This window comes from Henckelia pumila, unplaced genomic scaffold (genome assembly GCF_033568475.1).
Source record: "Henckelia pumila isolate YLH828 unplaced genomic scaffold, ASM3356847v2 CTG_466, whole genome shotgun sequence".
Classification (NCBI taxonomy): Eukaryota; Viridiplantae; Streptophyta; class Magnoliopsida; order Lamiales; family Gesneriaceae; genus Henckelia; species Henckelia pumila.
In genome coordinates, this window is record NW_027331833.1 from 5,799,595 (window position 1) to 5,809,245 (window position 9,651).

Sequence of the window (9,651 nt, forward strand, 5' to 3'; positions counted from 1 at the left end):
TGCTCATGAATATTTCAATTCATTTACATCTCTACATAGAACCTACTTTCCACTCTATAGTTCATCATTTTAATTTTTTTGTTGGGAAATCAATTATTAAGTTTTGGTATTTAACAAATAGTTAAAGGCAAAGAAACTGAATTAAGCTTAACTGAGCTAAATGAACTTATTCCATGACCTTAATTGAAGAAATACCTTAACTGGAAAAAGTTTGGAATCGATCAAATTACTCAACTGGAAGAAGCTGACAGAATGGAGTCCCTTAACTGGAGTTGATATCTTGACTGGATGAAATACCTTAACTAGAAAAGGACACTCAACTGGACTCAAGCTTAAGTGGAGAAGAATCAAAACTAATTACTCGAATGAATATTCAAATTGTTAGTCACGTTCCCAAAAGGAAAATCAATTATGCCATGTATATATTTTTGGATAAGGATTTTTCGTACATTTCAAATGGCTAATTGAAAGTTTTTTAGGCGCATTACATCGTGCTAATGTCATAAATGATGACGTGGATTGCAATCACATGGCACTTGGCCCGTATCGGTATATGATTAATTTGTTATGCCCAATATATGATGATATTTTTGAACTTTATGAACCATAATTTTTAACAAATATATAGTATTTCAGTTAGTTAAGTTATATATCTCAGTAATTTCAATAATTTAATGAAAATATAGTTGGTTCAATATGTTTAATCAGTTGATTAATGAAATTATTTCAGTTGGTTCAATATTTTAAATCAATCGGTTAATGCTTATATTTCAATTGGTTCAGTGCTTAATCAGTCAGTTATGAAAAATATTTTGATCTATTTAAGAAATATGATGGGATCGGGTTTGGGGGAAAAATACACAAGTTTAAAAATATTTTGGAGCTACAGTAGCTCGGTTCTTGAAATATTGAACATCTATGAATTAAATCGAGTTTGTTTTAAAACCAAGTGGAAGACACTCAAAATAATCCTTCGTAGAAACCGATTTAATATTTTTTAAGCCATTTGAAGACAATACAAGTTGAAATGATCAAAACAGTTTGTTGAAGCATTTAATGAAACACTTTGTATGCAACATTTAGGTATATGAAGAACACATAAAATGCTTCAACAATGAATTTTAAAAACAATGGTAAAAGTAAAGTAAATGCGATAAAGAAATAGACACGAGTTTGTTTATGGATGTTCGGAGCTCAAACTCCTACGTCACCTCTTCTTCCTCTTCAAAAGGATAGCACTAGAAGACTTTGATTTATACAACCCATTTGTACAAATCCACTCCAAGACTTGGACTTACCCACTGCCTATCTTAGTAATCCTAGCCACTCGATTGTAGGCGGCAGCCTCACAATCCACATAATATTTAACATATTTTATGTCAAGACTTCAAACACAATCTTTAACGTCTTTGTGTTAAAACTCTCACTCAGCTAATTTTTCAAAGTACATCTCTCGTATGTGTGTGAGTGAGCTCTCTTCAACTAATATACAAAGATATTGAACATGGAAGAATGTTCTAAAAACTTGGTTTGGTGTGAAGAAGTAGGCAGTGAACGCTCATCTTTTTTCTTGTTTTTCACACCTTGGGCTTTGCTCTCATTCTAGCCAATTTCTTCAAGTAGGCTGCTCATGCTTTGAATCCCCTTCAAAAGCTTGCATTTGATCTTCAAGATGTTGTATTTATAGACTCCAAGAAAGATATAACTGTTAGACACAGAAATAGAGTCGTTGGAAGATTTATGTACTATTTCTAGAGCTAAAATGATCTTCGAGCTCAACTGAATTTTGGTGCGAAACTGATCTTGGAGCTCAACTGAACACTGGTGCGAAACTGAAACTGAAGTATTGTAGCATTTTGGGTACTGTAGCATTTGAGAAAACTTTGGTTTGGTAGCAGTTGAGCAAACCTCAGTTTGGTAGCAATTGAGCAATCTTCAGTTTGGGTAGATAGACTGATCTTGGTAAACTTCAGTTTTGGTAGGTAAACTGATCTTGGCCAACTTCAGTTTTGGTAGGAGTTTGGCAAGCAAAACTGAAATGTCAAACTGGATGCTGTTTGGTATGATCCATTGATATTTAGACAAATTGATGAACACAAAAGTTGTATCTCTTGTCTCGTCTTTCCAACGCATCAAGAATCACTCAATTTAGATTTCATATGAGAGATTTAAGCTAGAAATACCAGACTATGCCAGAAATTCTGCTCTGCAGAATTTCAGTTCCAAACTAGCAATTTCAATGAAGTTTAGCAGCTCTTTATGCTCAGATTCAGACTTTGAATTGTACATATGATTTGTAGATCATTGTCTTTTCTTTGTAACGCATACTGAATCGTTTTATTTGGATAACTGAGTTGAAAGATATGGCCAAAATACCATAACTGCTCGAGTTAAACTGATTCTGTTTTCTGCTCAACTGATCCAATTCAATTTGGTTTTGCGATGTCAGTTTGATCTAGATAACATCCGTTTTTTCTCAACTGACATGAAATACGATATGTTTCAAATTGAGTCTTCTATGCAGTTATATTGACAGCTAATCATTTTCATCATTGATCTATGAGATATCATTAAAGAACTAGAGCTTGCCAGAAATTCAGTTTGGCTAAATTTTAGTTTTGGCTTCCATCTTGAGTTAGCTACTTCACACTAGAGTTAATATGTTAGAAATACGTTAGCAAGTTTTGTTATCAACAAAATCGAGATTTCTTGTATGTTATAACTCAAAAAAATATTTCAGTTTGTTCAATGTATTTAATTAGTTGCTTATGATTCTAATCTATTAAGTATTTGTGTTTTATAGCATAATATGTGTGTGTATAATTTCTAATATCATATTCAATAAATATTATAAGATTATCAGGACTATATATAATACATAAATGTGTTACATATCTTACATTTGACAATTTTATTTATAGTCACAAGGACTATATATAATACATAAATGTGTTACCATAACTTACATTTGACAATTTGATTTATAGTCACAATAACATTCGACTTCTCAATTAATACAATAATATGACATATTTACCAAAAATATATATATGATTAATTCGTTATGCCTCGTTAATATATTTGAAATTTATAAACCATACATTTTAATACATATATAGTATTTCAATCGATCAGTTCAATAAGTTAAATAAAATATTTCATTTGGTTCAATGTGTTTAATTATTCGATTAATGCAAATATTTCAGTTGGTTCAATGTATTTAATCCATTGGTTAATACATATATAATTAGTCGGTTATTGCATATACTAGTATCTCAGCCGTGTGATGTATAGAATATATCTCGTATATAATATTTATTAAAATGGGATAATATGAAAATTTTGAATATGAAATTAAAAGTTAAAAAAAATTAATTTTATAATGACTAATATGAATAATGTGCGGAAACATATTATTTTTAAAAAATAAAAAAAAAACTTTCTTAAATACAACATTTGTCGTGCGATGCAAGTTATGTTATTTTTATACGATTAATAATAAAAATTAATAAGCATGAGCATTTGAACAAATAATTGAAGTATAAATTATTTAAATGGATTATATATCGTACAATTAGAAAACAAAAAAAATTATCCTATAAATTTTGAAAAAGTTCCTAAAATACAATGTTTGTCGTTGAATTTTGCTGGTTGCAATTACTATCACATATCAAAATTTTTAGACCCTTTGGATTCATAACTCTAGATATAGCGATATAAAACTAACCGTGACTAAACACGGGGTTCCTCAAAAGAAGTCCTACGCGAGAAAATGATTGACCCTGACTTTTGTTGATTGTCATTGCATATGATACAATCAAATGATACTGTCTTCGTTGACATTTAAAAGAAATTCTTGGATAAGAAGGGGTCAATGACATTCTTGGAATAAGCACTTTATGACCCGCATTACTTCCAGTTAGAATTTGTTCCTCCAAAATATGGTTTCCGGTCCTCGTCACTATCAATCTAGCTAGTGCCATTGCATAATTTAAATATAATATTCCCTCAAAATGATTTAGAGATATCATGTATTTATTTATGGACTGGACGACATCAAGAGTCGGTGCCAAAATAGCTATCTATTGAAAATATGCATTATCACCGATAGTAATGTCTGAAGACGGATATTTACTCTCAACTATTGATGCAATAGTATCGTTCCAATCTTTCAGCAAAAGTTTATCAGGAATATATATCGATTGTCGCATAACCATCATTTGGTCCTCTAATTTTCCATCTCTTAAATTAGCAATCCAATCCGAAATTGCTTTGTTTTAGCACATTCTTCATCAGAACCTAATTTTTGTAGTCTCGTGTTTTTCGTCAATCTCAAAACCGTGCAAAGTCTCCAAATATACAAAGAATTGATGGTGGCAAGAACAATATCTTGTCTACTACCTTTTGGAATAACGAGCAATATATGCCGAAAATCACCACCAAAAACAACAGTTTTACCTCCGAATGGAAAATTAAGGCTTGAGAGATTGACAAATCTCATGATATATTTTATGCTTTTATCCAAAGCTTCAAAACAAAACTTATGAGTCATTGGAGCTTCATTCCAAATTCTAAGTTTAGATTTTTCAATAAGCTCCGCAAGAGGACTCCCTTGTTTGATACTGCATGTTGATTCCTCATTAGGATTAAATGAAATTGCAATAGATGAAATACCACTGGGCGCCACATTCAACACAACCTCCCCCTTCGATCTCAATGATGCAAATAGAGTCTTCCAGAAAATTATTTTTCCATTACCTCAATATCCATATATAAAAAAAAACCCTCCTTTATTTGAATGAACTACAATCATTATCGTATCATATACACGACTTTTCTCAAAGTTCAAGTTATTGAGGATATTATCATGTTCTTCTGACAAAGATCTTCTATCAAACCGCGACTTATCATGTATAAATCTGTTTCTTGAAATTTAAAAATATTGATCACGGGGAAATGATATTGACTAGAATTCACGTGAAATCTTTCCATAGCTTCGCAATAATTTTCAATTTCAACCAACGCATAATTTCTAATTCATCATCATTCAATTCAAATTCTACAAATATATATATATATATATATATATATATATATATATATTATATAGCTTACAACAATACCAAATATAACAAAAAAATGTTTATTGATGCATGCATACCTTGGTGTTGAGCAAGTTATGTTGTCTCTATAAAACATCATCTAAAAAATATGTCCAACATGACTCCCAAATTACTTCAGGTCGGCTGATACAGTTCGATGAAAATAGAGTAGCAAGCAAAACTCTCAAAGATTATGTTGAAGCCCAATGACTTGCCTCAATAATGTCGTCGATATACTCCTTATCATAGCAAGAATCGTGAAATGAATGGTATTGAACGCCATAAACATTAGTTATATCATCATAGGAAGTGGCACCACGGTTTACATTTAGGAGACATCTTAAATAATACATGTCTCCACAACCCGGAGGAACATAAAAAATACGCCCGATCAAAAGTCTCTGCTTCCTAGGAACAAATTCTCGTGTATCTTTATTCCAAACATACTTCATTAGAAATTCAGCATATTTCAATTCTCTTTCCGCTGAATATTCTTATTATATTCCATCCATGGTAGAAACATGCTCTGGTTAACAGTAGGTCGATCGAGAACATTACTGATTTCATCTAAATCTGAAAAAACAATATTTTGTTCATTTGGAAGATGAAAGCTCCGCTCAATGGGTGGATCTCTATATTGAATATAAAATCCAAAAATTCGCCACGCAACCTCATGGGGAAATGTATATGTAGTCGTAGTACATATTAAATTCATCAAATTTTTTCCCAAACTCTCATCATCTGAGCTCTGATAGAATGATGTTGTCACATGACCGTGTCCTTTGTTTATATATTTGAACAAATATTTGATAGCCCGAGATTGGTTGCACCATTCAACATTCATATGAGCTCCATACCGAATCAACAAATAACGATTATGAGGAAAAACAAATCCATTGTCCAAATTAACTCCATTTTTTTTATAACTTTTCTCCCATTATCTTTGCGTCGATAAATTGGGTATCCATATTAATCAATTGATGTCACTTCAACAAACTATTTAGGAAAATGCTTTGTGCAACGACCATCAGACATGTGTGGAGATTTTTTTTCTTGCCTCCTTGCATGGACCGTGCATCATTAGATCCTATACTGCTTCATAATAAACATGATCATATTTTCATCAGGAATTTTGGCAGAAATGATATGATTGATTGTCTTTACTACTGGACATTTTTCTTCTTTACGTAAGAAGAGAAAAATATGGCATGCGGTAATCCTCTCTTTTGGAATTCCACTTTATATATTAATGAAACAATTAAAGAAAATAATTAATTATATTTACTAAAATATATTAAATTGATAAAATCAGAAATATAGTTCCTTGGATAAAAAAATAAATTAGTTTACTTGATTTAACATTTTAAAATATTTTATTCTTTCGGACATCTTTAATCAAGGCATCCAACTTAATTTTAAAGATTCTGGAGACAATATCCAGACGATCTGCGGCCTTCAACCCTCGAGCCTCAAGAAATCTCACAATTTCTAGCCATTTTGGGTTATATGTAAATATAATTAACAGATCTGGGTATCCGAACTATTTATTACATATAGCTATTGTATCTTGGTTATTCTGAATCATATATCTTGCACCTCCAGTAAAACTAGAAGGCAAGATAATAAGTTTTCGTTGTGTAGATGCATTTGTTTCACCACACAAAAGCGCATCATGAAGACCTTTGTACATTTCACATCTCAATTGTTTTATGCATCCGAATATACGTCAACCTTTGAGATTCAACCATTGGATATGCATCAACAATGAACTGTTGAAAAAATCTTCTCGAAAACAAAGTACTTGAAAATTCGATATCCCTATCATGCAGTCGATAAGCAAAAAAAATTCTCTTGTACTAAATTTTTTCCTACCTCCAACACTTTCCTTGGATCCTGAGAATGAAATAACTTCTCTATATACATCCTCACCATAGGGGAAAAGTATAGGATACTGGAGAGCGAGATACGCGAGATTCAACTAATTGATATGTTTAAGTTGTCCCGTTCGTGTTTCTACTAAAATATCTTTGTCGCCCAAAGACTCATCGAAATCTCCCACAATTAATGCAGCAACCTCAGAAGTAGAAAGAAGATTATATCGTCTTCTGTCCCTACCCCTTATACCAACCAACTTTAGTTTAATATCAGATGGTCCTTCTACCATCATTTTTTTGGTCATCCGAAAATATTTGAGCAAGACATTGTTTTCATATGACATGACCTTCACATCAGAAACTATCGCCAAATCCAGATTATCTGTGTCACTATTTTCTGGAAAAAATTTTGTCGATTCAATGTAATTGAATATTTTCTACTCAAATCGTGTAAAGCCCAGAAAATATTTAATTTGGGAATTTATGGGATTCAGATTTAAATTCCGAGATTCTTAAATTAAAAGATTGAATTGGAAGTTTAAAGTTTGTTTGGGGACTGATTTGCAAATATGAAAGAATTCAGGGACCAAAGCGCAATTTCTTGAGCTAGTGGATGCCACATGTCTTCTTCACAATTATAAGCATGTATATGTGTATATTCATCAGATTTCTCAGAAAGAAAACCGAGAACACATCCAAATTCAGATTCAATCCATTCCTTTAATTTTCAAAATTCGATTCTCTTAATCGGTCCGTCAGATTCGAAATTGAACGCATATTCACATCAGGGCATCGAAGGCTTCGACGTGACCTTTGATAAGGGATTGAAGATCTTGAGAATTCCAGATTCGAACTGATAAAAATATTGGTTAAGATTTGAAGCACCATAGAACCAAGATCTAAATGTATGAGCCGACATCAATCAAGACGGGATAGAATACTCGGGATAGATACGATCCTCGAGTTCCCTAAAACATATACTTGCATGTTTGTTGATTTTTGGTTTATGTGCTTTAATGTCTTTATGTGTTTTCTATCAATATTTGATTATCATGATTTATGTTAATTTATTATAGTATGATGCATCAAATTTTATATGCATTCATCTTGAGCCTTAACCAATGAAGCATAGAAAGCGGAATGGCCTAGATTGCGATAGACTCTTGGGGAGCTATACTTGAGTGGCATGGGATGTATATGTACTCCTAGAGCTAGATTACTCATAGTCGCGCCAAATTCAGGGGATTGAGATGCTCGACACCATGCCGAGTGGGAGTGTAGAGACCCTGCATTGAATCACCTACTAACTGGCAACTATGACATGCATTAAGCTTAATTAAAGCATAATTACTTAACAGAGTAAAAGTTCGGAAACAGAACCCATATATTACATAACTGAAGACAAAAGTTCAAGGCTTAATACTGTAGTTATACAACCAAATCGAAACAACTAGAAAGTAAACATTATACAGCTATATCGAATCATGTTGTATAATAACTCCTCAAAGCTCGTGCTCCCAAGTCCTGCCTCAAACTCCCAGCTCTGTCCATCCTGCGACCTGCCCCGTGGAATGGAGTGTCCAAGATAACAACTAGGACGTGAGCGACTAACACCCAGTACGTAAACATGAGTAAACATAGGTATATGATGCATGCAATCGTGATGACTGGTAACAAGTCATCTGATAAGTCATGCTCAGTACAGGCGCCACATGAGTGTTGTAACCTCACATATCAACCTATGGGTACAACCACACTTGTCTAAAACACTAGAGTAGTCAGACATAAACGTCCTCGCCGTCGCGGTACTCTCAGTGATAGACTATCAAGTATAGAGCTGAGCGGCTCTATAATCAGGATATAACAAGGTACAGGCTCAACATGTATGTGCACATGACATATGAATATGAAAAGCAGTAAAACATACACCATGCCACATAATAATGCCACGTAAATGCGGCATATAAACATGTATATTCGCTGGTAATCTCAGTCAATGTGTACGTACCTATAGGCTAGTTCAAGTATAGTAGGACCTAGGTTCCAAGCCTATATTCAAAAGTTCACCGTATCATTATATAAGTTCTATAAGCCTTAACTAAGCTAATAAGTACTCCCAAAACTTAATATGATTTCCGGACAATACCTTTGTCCGTAGTCAACCCTTTGGAGTCTCTAGTTCTGGAGGACTATGTCAACACCTTGTTATTCCAGAACCTCTATATAAACCGATAGAGCCCCCAAGTGTATATCTAACACTATATAACAGAAGAAAAAAACTCGAAAATTCGTAATTCAAAATGAATACAAATGACCCCTATTTATAGCCCCCAAATTCGTCCACGTTTGGAGCCTCCAAACTCGAGTTCGGAGCGTCCGATCCAGCTCCCTGCTTGCATGTGACACGTTAGGTTTGGAGCATCCAAAGTCAAGATCGAACCGTCCGAACTGCTCTATGTCCGACACTTGTCAAAACTCATGGCTTAGTCATCGTGCATTGTTGGCTGAAGGAGTTCGGACCATTCAAACAGGGTTCGGATCTTCCGATCCTGCCTTAACTCCAAAGTAAATATGCTCATCATCGGAGATTCCGATTCATAGGGTTCGAATCATCCGAATTGGGTTCGAACCGTCCAATCCTGTCCAACTTCGAAAGTCCAATTTTTTTACTCTGA